This window comes from Scyliorhinus canicula, chromosome 3 (assembly GCF_902713615.1).
Source record: "Scyliorhinus canicula chromosome 3, sScyCan1.1, whole genome shotgun sequence".
In the NCBI taxonomy this organism is placed as follows: domain Eukaryota; kingdom Metazoa; phylum Chordata; class Chondrichthyes; order Carcharhiniformes; family Scyliorhinidae; genus Scyliorhinus; species Scyliorhinus canicula.
The window spans coordinates 270510069-270524402 of record NC_052148.1 but is presented as its reverse complement, the minus strand read 5'-3'; the positions used below and the strand labels follow the sequence as shown (position 1 = coordinate 270524402).

The following is a 14334-nucleotide window of genomic DNA, read 5'->3' as shown; positions in this document are numbered from 1 at the left end:
CAGGGATGTGAAAAATATAAGCCATGATTGAATGGCAGAAAAGACTTGATGGGCCGAGTATCCTAATTCGGCTCCTATGTCTTATGGTAACACACAGAAGACAGGTAAATTGCATTGATTTCCTCACATGCCAGATATTTTTAATTATTTTTGAAATGTGCAGGGGCATATTTTCCTAAAATCTCAGCTTGTGTGAACCGATTTACCAATATTCGGAGCTACCATTAATCTATGCAATTAGGGCAGCATGGTAGCACAGTGGTTAGCACAGTTGTTTCACAGCTCCAGGATCCCAGGTTCCATTCCCGGCTGGGTCACTGTCTGTGCGGAGTCTGCACGTTCTCCCCGTGTCTGCGTGGGTTTCCTCCGGGTGCTCCGGTTTCCTCCCACAGTCCAAAGACGTGCAGGTTCGGTGGATTGGCCATGCTAAATTGCCCTTAGTGTCCAAAAGGTCAGGCGGGGTTACGGGGTTAGGGTGGAGGCGTGGGCTGAAATCGGGTGCTCTCCCAAGGGCTGGTGCAGACATGATGGGCCGAATGGCCTCCTTCTGCACTGTAAATTATTTGTTGTGTGTAAATTCTGTGCAGTTTGGGACGGATTCTTTCAGCTGGGGGGCTGTTGTCACAGGGGGTGGGCGGGGCCCCTGGGAGGCTGATAGTGTCGTCATAGGGGGTGGGCCCTGTGCCCTAATAAGGGGTGTGGTCTGTGTGGTGCTGGGCTGGATTGTGTCGTCACAGGACTTGTGCCGTCATCAGGCTGTGCGTTTGTGTCGTCATCAGCTCCGACAGGTTATAGGCAGCGGCAGGTCATCGCTTCTGCAGAAGGCGGGGCCAATCCGGCATCAGCCAATGGGGCTTTGGCGTCCTCGGGGCAGGCCTGGGAGACCAGCCGGCTTGTCAATGCCGGGTGAAAGGTCAACGGGCGGAGCCTGCCTCGGGTCAAAGTGCGATGGACCCGCCTAATGCCCCCTCCGCAAACGTCAAAGTGTGGAGGCCGGCTAAGAGGATGGAGAGACAGCTGATCGACCCTGGGACGTAGACCCAGATGCCTGGGATAACCTAGACCAGATGCCTGGGATAACCTAGACCCAGATGATCGACCCTGGGGGCATCAGACCCAGCTGATCGCTATGGGGGACTACGCCGGGGCTGGGGAGGAATTGGTCCAAGTTCTTTCAGCCCTGACTTGACGGAATCCCACTTCCAAGTTGAAGCTAAAGCAGCGCATGGAGGTCGCCATGCCAATCGGCCCACAGGTGAACCATCAACCCTCCCAGTAACCACTGACACCCTCCCTGAACCCCCCTGTAAATACTGGTGTACTCCCTTAACCCACCGTGTAAACACTGGATACATCCCTGAACACACCCTGTAAACATTGACAGGTGGTTCAAGGCATGTTGTCAGTGTTTGCATGGAGTGTGTGTTTGTATGGGGTGTGAGTGTTTGTATGGGGTGTGAGTGTTTGTATGGGGTGGGCAATGTGTCCAAGTTTGCAGATGACACTAAGATGAGTGGTAAAGCGAAAAGTGCAGAGGATACTGGAAGTCTGCAGAGGGATTTGGATAGGTTAAGTGAATGGGCTAGGGTCTGGCAGATGGAATACAATGTTGACAAATGTGAGGTTATCCATTTTGGTAGGAATAACAGCAAACGGGATTATTATTTAAACGATAAAATATTAAAGCATGTCGCTGTTCAGAGAGACTTGGGTGTGGTAGTGCATGAGTCACAGAAGGTTGGTTTACAAGTGCAACAGGTGATTAAGAAGGCAAATGGAATTTTGTCCTTCATTGCTAGAGGGATGGAGTTTAAGACTAGGGAGGTTATGTTGCAATTATATAAGGTGTTAGTGCGGCCACACCTGGAGTATTGTGTTCACTTTTGGTCTCCTTACTTGAGAAAGGACGTACTGGCGCTGGAGGGTGTGCAGAGGAGATTCACTAGGTTAATCCCAGAGCTGAAGGGGTTGGATTATGAGGAGAGGTTGAGTAGACTGGGACTGTACTCGTTGGAATTTAGAAGGATGAGGGGGGATCTTATTGAAACATTTAAAGTTATGAATAGATAGGATAGATGCGGGCAGGTTGTTTCCACTGGCGGGTGACAGCAGAACTAGGGGACATAGCCTCAAAATAAGGGGAAGTAGATTTAGGACTGAGTTTAGGAGGAACTTCTTCACCCAAAGGGTTGTGAATCTATGGAATTCCTTGCCCAGTGAAGCAGTTGAGGCTCCTTCATTACATGTTTTTAAGGTAAAGATAGATAGTTTTTTGAAGAATAAAGGGATTAAGGGTTATGGTGTTCGGGCCGGAAAGTGGAGCTGAGTCCACAAAAGATCAGCCATGATCTAATTGAATGGCAGAGCAGGCTCGAGGGGCCAGATGGCCTACTCCTGCTCCTAGTTCTTATGTTAATGTCTGTCAAATTTTGCTTCGCTTGTTAATGTTTGCTTCGGTTGTTAATGTTTGCTTCGCTTGTCAATGTTTGCGTAGCTTGCTGTCCGTGTTGTCAGTGTTTGCCTGAACCCCCGAGTGTCAGTGTTTACAGGGTGGGTTCAGCAAGTGCGTCAGGTTTACAGGGTGGGTTCAGGGTGTACATCAGTGTTTGCAGGGGGGTTCATGGAGTGTGTCAGTGGTTACTGGGAGTTCCGGGAGTGTGTCACTGCTTACTGGGAGGGTATGGGTCGATTGATCCGGTGACCTTCATGACATCTAACCAGACTGGGATGACATACTGTCAGGGCTGAATCGGACCAAGTTGTCAGCACTGTTGCTCCACAACGCCAAGAACCCAGGTTCGATTCCTGGCTTGGGTCACTGTTTCCTCCCGCAAGTCTCGAAAGACAAATTGGATGGCGACTATGGGATTTTCAGTGACTTCAAGCCGACTTGTAATACTAATAAAGATTATTATTATTATTATTACTGTGCCACGTCTTTCATTTAATGGCAATCCTGTGATAGTTTTAGGCTATTTAATATTGATTAAACTTGGGTAAATGCTAAATAAGGTTCTTTTAGCATAAAAACAGAACTATTAAACTTTTAAATAAAACCACCTTCAGTAATGAACACAGGTATTTCAAAGTTGGATAAACTTGACTATTAAATTAGGTTTGTGCATTAAACTTCTAAATTATAAACACTGACACATTCGCTGAGCCCCCGTAAACATTGGCACACTCCTTGAATACCCCGTAAACACTTGGACTCATTGAATGCCCCCGTAAACACTTATATACTCCCTGAACCCGCTGTAAACTCTGACACATGACCTGAACCCTCCTGTAAACACTGACACACTCCACACTGCAGGACTGAAGAAAACTTAGAAAAAAGTCCAGCACATGACCAAAGCATAAGCACAAACGATATCACAAAGCACAAAATAAGAAGATTCAAGAATTGAGGAAAAAAGAACCTTGACCACGAGGTTCTATTTTTAAGGGAGTTCTCATCTCTGGTTTAACCCCTCACTTGCATCATTGGCTTCTAATTCTTAGCTGGGACCTCCCGGTTTGTTCAAATTGTTGCCTGTTACTTTGTGGATAACTTGTTAATCAAACAGTGGATATTACTTGAGATTAATTGGTGACTCAAAATTAACTTAGTGTTTGCGTGCGCTGTCTTAGCAAAAATACTGGATGTTTTCTCACACTTTGCCATGTTTCATAACTTGGCAGCGACCTAACTAAAATTGAGTGCAGGTTCATCAAAGCTGGATAAACGTGACCATTCAGTTATGTTTGTTCATGGACAAACTTCCAAATTACAATGACACACTCCCTGAACTGCCCCTGTAAACACTGACACACTCCTTGAGCCCCCTGTAAATACTGAAACTCCCTGAACCGCCCCCAACTGCAAACACTGACTTCCTGAACCTCTGCATAAACACTGACACACTCCCTGAACCCCTTGGGTAAACACTGACACACTCCCTGAACCCCCTGTAAACATTGGTACAGTCCCTGAACCCCCAGGTAAACAGTGGCACATTCCCTGCGCCCCCAGGTAAACACTGCAACACTCCCTGAAGTCCCAGGTAAATACTGACACACTCCCTGAAGTCCCAGGTAAACACTGACACACTCCCTGAGCCCCCAGGTAAACACTGCTGCACTCCCTGAAGTCCCAGGTAAACATTGACACACTCCCTGAGCCCCCAGGGAAACACTGGCAGACTCCTGAGCCTCCAGGTAAACACTGGCACACTCCCTGAAAGCCCTGAAAACTGACTCCCTGAACTCCAATGTAAACATTGACACACTCCCTGAACACACTTGTAAACATTGACACACTCCCTGAACACAGCTGTAAACATTGACACACTCCCTGAACACACACTGAAAACATTGACACACATAGAACATAGAACATTACAGCGCAGTACAGGCCCTTTGGCCCTCGATGTTGCGCCGTCCTGTGAAACCCCTCTAAAGTCCCTCCACTATTCCCTTATCGTCCATATGCCTATCCAATGACCATTTGAATGCGTTTAGTGTTGGCGAGTCCACTACTGTTGCAGGCAGGGCATTCCACGCCCTTACTACTCTCTGAGTAAAGAACCTACCTCTGACATCTGTCCTGTATCTATCTCCCCTCAATTTAAAGCTATGTCCCCTCGTGCTGGACATCACCATCTGAGGAAAAAGGCTCTCGATGTCCACCCTATCTAATCCTCTGATCATCTTGTATGCCTCAATTAAGTCCCCTCTTAACCTTCTCTCTAACGAAAACAGCCTCAAGTCCTTCAGCCTTTCCTCATATGATCTTCCCTCCATACCAGGCAACATTCTTGTAAATCTCCTCTGTACCCTTTCCAATGCTTCCACATCCTTCCTATAATGCGGCGACCAGAACTGCACACAATACTCCAAATGCGGCCGCACCAGAGTTTTGTACAACTGCAACATGACCTCATGGCTCCGAAACTCAATTCCTCTACCAATAAAAGCTAACACACCGTACGCCTTCTTAACAACCCTCTCAACCTGGGTGGCAACTTTCAGGGATCTATGGACATGGACACTGAGATCTCTCTGCTCGTCCACACTACCAAAAATCTTACCATTAGCCCAGTACTCTGCCTTTCTGTTATTCCTTCCAAAATGAATCACCTCACACTTTTCTGCATTAAACTCCATTTGCCACCTGTCAGCCCAGCTCTGCAGCTTATCTATGTCCCTCTGTAACTTGTAACATCCTTCTGCACTGTCCACAACTCCACCGACTTTAGTGTCATCTGCAAATTTCCTCACCCATCCTTCTACGTCCTCCTCCAGGTCATTTATAAAAATGACAAACAGCAACGGCCCCAAAACAGATCCTTGTGGCACACCACTAGTAACTGGACACCAGTCAGAGCATTTCCCATCAACCACCACTCTTTGTCTTCTATTAGCTAGCCAATTTCTGATCCAAACTGCTAAATCACCCTGAATCCCATGCCTCTGTATTTTCTGAAATAGCCTACCATGGGGAACCTTATCAAACGCTTTACTGAAATCCATATACACCACATCAACTGCTTTACCCTCATCCACCTGTTTGGTCACCTTCTCGAAGAACTCAATGAGGTTTGTGAGGCACGACCTACCCTTCACAAAATCATGCTGACTATCTCTAATCCTTTCCAGACGATTATACATCCTATCTCTTATAAACCTTTCCAAGACTTTTCCCACAACAGAAGTAAGGCTCACTGGCCTATAGTTACCGGGGTTATCTTTACTCCCCTCCTTGTACAAGGGGACAACATTTGCTATCCTCCAGTCCTCTGGCACTATTCCTGTAGACAAAGATGACTTAAAGGTTAAAGCCAAAGGCTCAGCAATCTCCTCCCTAGCTTCCCAGAGAATCCTAGGATAAATCCCATCCGGCCCAGGGGATTTATCTATTTTCACACTTTCCAGAATCGCTAACACCTCCTCCTTATGAACCTCAAGCCCTTCTAGCCTAGTAGCCTCCCTGAACACACCTGTAAACATTGACACACTCCCTGAACACAGCTGTAAACATTGACACACTCCTTGAACACACACTGAAAACATTGACACACTCCCTGAACACACCTGTAAACATTGACACACTCCCTGAACACACCTGTAAACATTGACACACTCCCTGAACACACCTGTAAACATTGGCACACTCCCTGAACACACCTGTAAACATTGACACACTCCCTGAACACACCTGTAAACATTGACACACTCCCTGAACACACCTGTAAACATTGACACACTCCCTGAACACACCTGTAAACATTGACACACTCCCTAAACACACCTGTAAACATTGACACACTCCCTGAACACACCTGTAAACATTGGCACACTCCCTGAACACACCTGTAAACATTGACACACTTACAGGAACACGTGCAGCACGCCTAAACCCCGCCTCCGTCTGTGCGGGACTCTCACTTTGTGACGTCATCAGGCTGTGAGTCCCTCCCGTTGAGAGGGTGGCGGGTCGCCCGCCAATGGGGCGGGGCCTGTGTGAACAGGGGCGGGGCCTGAGTTAACAGATGCGGGGTCAATCCCGGGGTGCTTGTTTCGAGCTCAGTGGGAGGGACGCGATGCCCCCCCCCCCCCCCCGCAGAGAAAGGCGGGGGGGCATCACTCAGTCCCAACTCATCAGCCATGGGGGGCATCATGCCATGGGCTTTGCGGAGACAGACACAGGACAAACTCTAATCGCCATGGTGGCAACACGCACAGCTCATCGGCTACGAGGGGAATCACGCAGACAGAGATTCACTCACACAAGCATGCATGCACTCTGACACACACACTCAGTCACACAGAAACTCTCACATACACACACACACATGTACTCTGTGACAGGCACTCACCCACAAATACATGCACTCCCCCACAAATAAACATGCACCCACCCACAAACATGCAGCCCCACGCATCAATGCATGTCCTCAAGTCACTCGTAGTCAGTCACTCGCCAACTCACAGGTACTCTCAGTCACTCACTCACTGAGAATGGGTATTATATCTTCCCTTATTAATTTGTTCACAGCTGAGTCGTTTTCATCTGAAGTGTCTGCTACTGCTAACTCGCTTTCAGTCTCTGCATACGCCATCTTCGAGCTATTATATTTTTTGGTGTCCTATGCAGACTGGGCGTCCCTTGTGATCACCTCGTCATTCCTGCCAATCCACCGGAGTAGTGCTTCACAGGCTTCCTCATCTAGTTCACCATCACTCCCAGTCCCACGAAACAACCTGACTAGCGTTTCATAGTCCTCCTCATCTGGCTCACCTTCCGAGCTTTTATTTTCTTCACCGTATTCATGGTCTTCATAATTATTATCACAATATTCATCATCAGAGTCAGTATCATCTGCAAAGATGACCTGTAAAGTATGACATTGCACATGGAATTATGTGTTCACGCAGGAGACGACCAATTTCAAAGTCAGCAGTGAGTCTTGCTGCAGAACATTTATTCAACACTCTGTGCTGTGCAACTTCAGGAGGACTGAAGAATGAGTCATTTGGTTTTGCTATAGTTTTCATGACTATTTTACGAGTACTCTGACCCTTATGCTCAGGCTTCGTTTTGATGGTATTCAGTGTGACATTTCTCAGTGAACTTTCATCGAATAACTGTGGCAGCATATCTTGCTGAGAGTTGCAGTAATCGTCTGGCCACTCGCTGCCTGGAACATACAGCGGCTCAAATAAGTCCAGGGCCTCACATGCATTCGCTACTCTGATGGACTCGCTTTTCATGTCCATAATAGAAAATGGTATCATGTGAGTTGTGTCGTGCACCCATTGTTCGAGCTCACATACACCCAGTGACTCAATCTCCTTCCCACTGTAGTGTATCTGCAGTCTCGGCTATTCGACAACTTCCAGTTTAACGTGTAGCCGTGCAAATTGGGCAGACAAAAGAGGTTGGCCCTCATTTCCATGTTCATCAACACTGGGGAGGTGGGACTACTACAAATTGGATGGTCTGCACATGGGCTGGACTGGAACCAATGTCCTTGGGGGTGCTTTTGCTTACGCTATTGGGGAGGGTTTAAACTAACGTGGCAGGGGAATGGAAACCAAATGAGGACGTTAGTGGACAGTAAGGAGGTAGTAACTAAAGCCTGGATGGAACTAGATCATGAAGTCAGTGTGACTAAGGGGAAGAGTAGGCAGGGAGCAGATGATGAACGCAAAGGGACTGGTGGTCTGAGGTTCATTTGTTTTAATGCAAGAAGTGTAGTAGGTAAGGCAGATGAACTTAGGGCTTGCATTAGTACCTGGGAGTATGATTTTATTGCTATTACTGAGACTTGGTTGAGGGAAGGGCATGATTGACAACTAAATATCGATGCTTCAGGCGGGATAGAGAGGGAGGTAAAAGGGGTGGAGGAGTTGTATTACTGTTCAGAGAGGATATCACAGCTATGCTGAAGAAGGGCACTATGGAAGACTCGGGCAGTGAGGCATTATGGGCAGAGCTCAGAAATAGGAAGGGTGCGGTAACAATGTTGGGGCTGTACTACAGACCTCCCAACAGCGAGTGTGAGATAGACGTCCAAATATGTAAAGAGATTATGGAAAGATGTCGGAGCAACAGGGTGGTGGCGAAAGGAGATTTTAATTTTCCCAACATTGACTGGGATACACATAGTGTCAGAGGTCTAGATGGAGAATGTGGGCGCATCCAGGAGGGTTTTCTAGAGCAGTATGTAAACAGTCCAACTCGGGAAGGGGCCATACTGGACCTGGTGTTGGGGAATGAGGCCAGCCAGGTGGTTGAAGTTTCAGTCGGGGATTACTTAGGGAATAGTGATCACAATTCCGTAAGTTTTAGAATACTTATGGACAAAGACAAGAGTGGCCCTAAAGGAAGAGTGCTAAATTGGGGGAAGGCCAACTATCCCAAAATTCGGCAGGAGCTGGGGAATGTGGATTGGGAGCAGCCGTTTGAAGGTAAATCCATATTTGATATGTGGGAGGCTTTTAAAGAGAGTCTGATTAGAGTGCAAGACACACATGTCGCTGTGAAAATGAGGGATAACCCATAACCCCTCCCAGTTACCCTTCAGCTCTCCCTTTCCCCACTCCTTCGCCCAATTCCCTCTCCCCATTCTTCTTTCCAATTACTTTCCACCATTGCACCTTCCCCATTCCCTTTCCCAATCTCCCCTCTGCATTCCTCAATTACCATTCCCTATTCCTCTCCTCAATTCCCGCCCCATTCGCTCTCCCAATTCATTCTCCCATTCCCCTTCCCAATTATCTCACCCCATTCCTCTTCCCAACTATCCCTCCTCATTACCCCCTCCCCAATTATACCTCATTACCTCTTTCCAATACCCCTCCCCATTACACCTCCCCATTCAAACTTCCATTTACCTAATCCCAATTACCCCCTTCCAATGATCCTTCCCCATTCCCCCTCCCCATTCCATCTCCCAATGCTCCTTCCACTTTCCCCCTCCACCATTAACCCTCCACATTCCTCGCTCCTCACATTCGGAACCGCTGCGCTGGGCAGAAAGTGCCGCATGCGCAGAGCGGGAGCGGGTCCGCATGCGCAGAGCGGGAATCCCTGTGGCCAGGGTTGGTGGTAGGGGAGACAAGCGTGAGGATCTGGGGGGGAGCGATGCGCAATTGTGACTGCGGGAACGGTCCGCATGCGCAGAACGGGAGCGGGTCCGCATGCGCAGAGTTTGATGCGGGTCCACATGCGCAGAGCGAGAATCCCTGTTGCCGGGGTTGGGGAGGGGAAGTTCAGTGTGTAGATTCGGGGAGAGCGATGCGCAGGCGTCAGTGCGGGAGCGGGTCCGCATGCGCAGAGCGGGAATCCCTGTTGCCGGGGTGGGGGAGGGGAAGCTCAGTGTGTGGATTCGGGGAGAGCGATGCGCAGGCGTCAGTGCGGGAGCGGGTCCGCATGCGCAGAGCGGGAATCCCTGTTGCCGGGGTGGGGGAGGGGAAGCTCAGTGTGTGGATTCGGGGAGAGCGATGCGCAGGCGCCAGTGCGGGAGCGGGTCCGCATGCGTAGAGCGGGAATCCCTGTTGCCGGGGTGGGGGAGGGGAAGCTCAGTGTGTGGATTCGGGGAGAGCGATGCGCAGGCGTCAGTGCGGGAGCGGGTCCGCATGCGCACAGCGCGCAACCATATTTAGCATCATAGGGCCGGCAATTGTCGACGGAAAAATGTCAAGCCCGGGAAACCATACAACCGCGTAAAACATGATTCATGTCCTACTGCTACGAATTATATTTATTTGTTTCTGAACGGACGGTGATTGATTGTTGTCCCAGTTTTGAAATTTCCTTTTGCTCTTTGCCCCTCACAAAGATGGCGACCACTGCGTGTAACGTGGCGCCATTATTGACAAGGATCATCGGAGCTGGGACAAGAGTGAACCACAGGGAGCTGTCTCCTCCTACACTGATGTGGAAATGTCGGTGTTGGTCTGGGGTGGGTACAGTAAGAAGTCTTATAACACCATGGAGTCTGCACTGACCCTCTGAACGAGCATTCTACCGAGGCAACCCCGTCCTGCAACATTAATTTGTTATGGGCCACGGTTTAGAGAACCCCAAAGTGTATCATGGAGTTCATCTGACCCACGACTTTTACGAGATGAAAAAATGAAAATCGCTTATTGTCACGAGTAGGCTTCAATGAAGTTACTGTGAAAAGCCCCTAGTCGCCACTTTTTGACGCCTGTCCGGGGAGGCTGGTATGGGAATTGGGGAGATTGTGGTATGGGAAGCACACGGCCCACTCTACAGGTGTGGTGCAGCAGAAATTTAAAAGTAATTTTTAAAGCAAAACAATGTTTATTCTATGAACTAAGTTAACCTTTTTAAAACATACAGTGAACATCTTCGCAACCATCAATTCAAATACTCCCCCCCCCCCCCCCCCCCCCAAAGAATACAACACAGGCAAAATAACATAGTCCATATCAGTTCTTCTTCCTGGAACTCATCATCACATTCTTGACAAAGCATCGGCTATCACGTTTTCACGCCCTGCCACATGTATTATTTTTTAATGAAATGGCCGTTGCAATAAACTCCCATCAAAAAAGTCTGGCATTGTTATTCAGGAATTGTGGCAAAAACGCCAGTGGATTATGATCAGTACAGATAATTGTGTCAGATGGATTGTTGGTCACATAAATTTGAAAATGTTGCAAAGCCAGCAACAAGCTCAAAGTCTCCTTCTCAATCGTGGCATACTCCTTCTGGTGAGAATTCAATTTTTTGAAAAATAACAAATAGACCGCTCTACCCCTTCGTTGTCATCTTGTAGAAGCACCGCACTTACACCCATATCACTCTTATCAACAGCCACTTTGAATGGTTTAGCGTAATTTGGGATGGCAAACTCAGGAGCAGCTGTTAACACAGCCTTCAGGCCGTCTAATGCCTGTTGACACTGCGCTGTCCACTGGAATTAGTTACGCTTCTTCAGCAAGTCCGTCAGTGGAGCGACCGCACTGCTAAAATTTGGTGCAAAGTTCCGGTAAAATACACTCATACCCAGAAATCGCATTATTTCCCATCATGTCGAGGGTATCGGAAACTCCCCAATAAGGGCAGCACGGTAGCATTGTGGATAGCACACATGCTTCACAGCGCCAGGGTCCCAGGTCCGATTCCCCGCTGGGTCACTGTGTGGCGTCTGCACGTTCTCCCCGTGTGGGTTTCCTCCGGGTGCTCCGGTTTTCTCCCACAGTCCAAAGATGTGCAGTTAAGGTGGATTGGTCATGATAAATTGCCCTCAGGGTCCAAATTGCCCCTTAGTGTTAGGTGGGGTTTCAGGGTTATGGGGATAGGGTTGAGGTATGGGCTTGGGTAGGGTGCTCTTTCCAGGAGCCAGTGCAGACTTGATGGGCCGAATAGCCTCCTTCTGCACTGTAAATTCTATGAACTTTTGTTTTCATATCCCGTGGGACCATTCGACCCTGTCCGATTGGCCAAGGGAAGTGCCTTGTGCTTTTCCAAATTGACTTTTGACTAGGTTTATCACCAAACCCGCCTCCTGAAGTCGATTGAATAACTCCATCATATGTTTTAAATGTTCTTTCCATGTCTGGCTGAAAATTACCAGATCGTCGATGTATACCGCACAATTGGGTAATCCTGAAACAACTTTGTTAGTTAACTGTTGAAATGTGGCTGGGGCGTTTTTCATACCAAATGGCATAATTTTGAATTGGTATATACCATCACAAGAGCTGAAATCTCCTTCGTCCTGTCGGATAAAGGTACCTGCCAGTAACCTTTGACTAAATCCAATTTGGAAATACAATCTGACTGTCCCACTTTCTCAATGCAATCCTCCAAAGGTGGGATAGGATAACAATCCGTTCTTCTCACTACATTAACCTTTCTATAGCCCACACACAGCCATTGGGTACCGTCCGGTTTTGGTACCATCACAATGGGTGAGCTCCGTTGGCTGCAACCATTTTTGAGCACACTTTCAATCACTTTGTTAACCTGTGCCAATTTAAAAGGGTAATAGCCTTACAACACCAGGTTAAAGTCCAACAAGTTTGTTTCAAACACTAGCTTTCGGAGCACTGCTCCTCCCTCAGGTGAAATGGAGCAGTGCTCAGGAAGGAGCAGTGCTCCAAAAGCTAGTGTTTGAAACAAACCTGTTGGACTTTAACCTGATGTTGTAAGGCTTCTTAATAATCGTATATATTTTTTAATAAACATTTTATTGACGTATTTTTGGTATAGAAACAACAACAAAATAGACAATATACATGAAACCATAAACATTGTGCAAAAAACCTTTCGTACAGGTCCCACCCTTATTACCCCCCTACTCTAACCTAAATTACTCCCCCCTCCCACCCCACTTCTGCTGATGATTAACTTTCTGCAAGGAAGTCGATGAACAGTTGCCACCTCCGGGTGAACCCAAGCAGTGACCCTCTCAAGGCGAACTTCATTTTCTCCAGACAGAGAAAGCTAGCCACGTCCGATAGCCAGGCCTCCGACTTCGGGGGCTTTGGGTCCCTCCAAGCCAATAGTATCTGTCTCCGGGCTACCAGGGAAGCAAAGGCCAGAATGTCTGCCTCTTTCCCCTCCTGGATTCCCGGATCTTCCGACACCCCAAAAATCGCCACCTCTGGACTCAGCGCCACCCTTGTTTTTAAAACTGTGGACATGACGTCCGCAAACCCCGGCCCAAATCCCCGAAGCTTTGGACATGTCCAAAATATGTGGACATGGTTCACTGGTCCTCCTGCGCATTTTGTGCACCTGTCTTCCACCCACTGACATGTGAGCCCGGTGAACAGCTTTAAATTGTATCAGGCTGAGCCTGGCACATGTTGCGGACGCGTTGACTCTACTCACCTCCCAGTTCCTCCTCCCACTTACGCTTCAGCTCCTCGGTCTGCATCTCGTTTGACCCCAGAAGCTCCTTATAGATGTCTGCGATGCACCCCTCCCCTCCCCACCCTCTGGAAGTTACCCTATCCTGAATCCCCCTCAGTGGTAGGAGCAGGAAATTGCCACCTGTTTACGAAGGAAGTCCCGCACCTGCAGGTATCTGAATTTGTTTCCCCTCGCCAGCCTAAATTTCCCCTCCAGTGCCCTCATACTCGGAAAGCTCCCCTCTATGAACACATACCCCACCCACTCAATCCCTGCTCTCTGCCATACCCGGAAACCCCCATCTATACTCCCCAGGGCAAACTGGTGGTCATCACAAATTGGGGCCCAGACCGATGCTACCACTGCTCCCACATGCCGCCTCCCCTGGCCCCAAGCTCTCAGGGCCGCCACCACCACGGGGCTGGTGAAGTACCGTGCCGGCGGGAGCGGCAGAGGCGCAGTTACCAACACCCCCAGGCTGGTACCGTTACAATGAACCGCCTCCATATGCACCCACACCGACCCCTCCCCCGCCACCCACTTCCTGATCATGGCTATGTTAGCCGCCCGGCAATAGTTGTTCAAATTTGGCAGCGCCAGACCAGCTGACTTCCGGTAGCGGCAATGATCAGCTGAGCCGCACGTTCTGAGGCTCCCAGAAAAAACAGACTTTGGGGCTTTTTTAAAGGCCCCCAACGGAGCTTGTGAGGCGAATCCCGACGTGGGAAGAGGCCAGGAGTAGCCCCAGAGGTCCCATGGTGGAGACCAGGAGCGGGGCAGGGAGAGAATCGAAGGAGAAAACACCCGGGAAAAATCGGGACCCGAAGGACAAAATGGCGGCCGGCGAAAGTTTTGAAGAGTTGAAGAAGTGGGTACAGACGCCTCTGCTGCGCTGCTTCCAGGAGATGAAAGTGGAGCTGCTGGAGTCCATCAAGGTAACCAACAGGGAACTGATG

The 14334-nt window shown here is 48.8% G+C and overlaps 1 protein-coding gene across 1 annotated transcript in view; it reads right to left on the bottom strand.

Moving 5' to 3' along the window:
• Positions 1-6427, bottom strand: part of LOC119963527 (protein TBATA-like) — an 86241-nt gene extending 79814 nt beyond the window's left edge. The window contains exon 1 of the mRNA XM_038792796.1: positions 6377-6427. The gene's annotated coding sequence lies outside the window, so the exon portion shown is untranslated. The remainder of the gene's footprint in view (positions 1-6376) is intronic.
• Positions 6428-14334: the final 7907 nt, after the last annotated feature.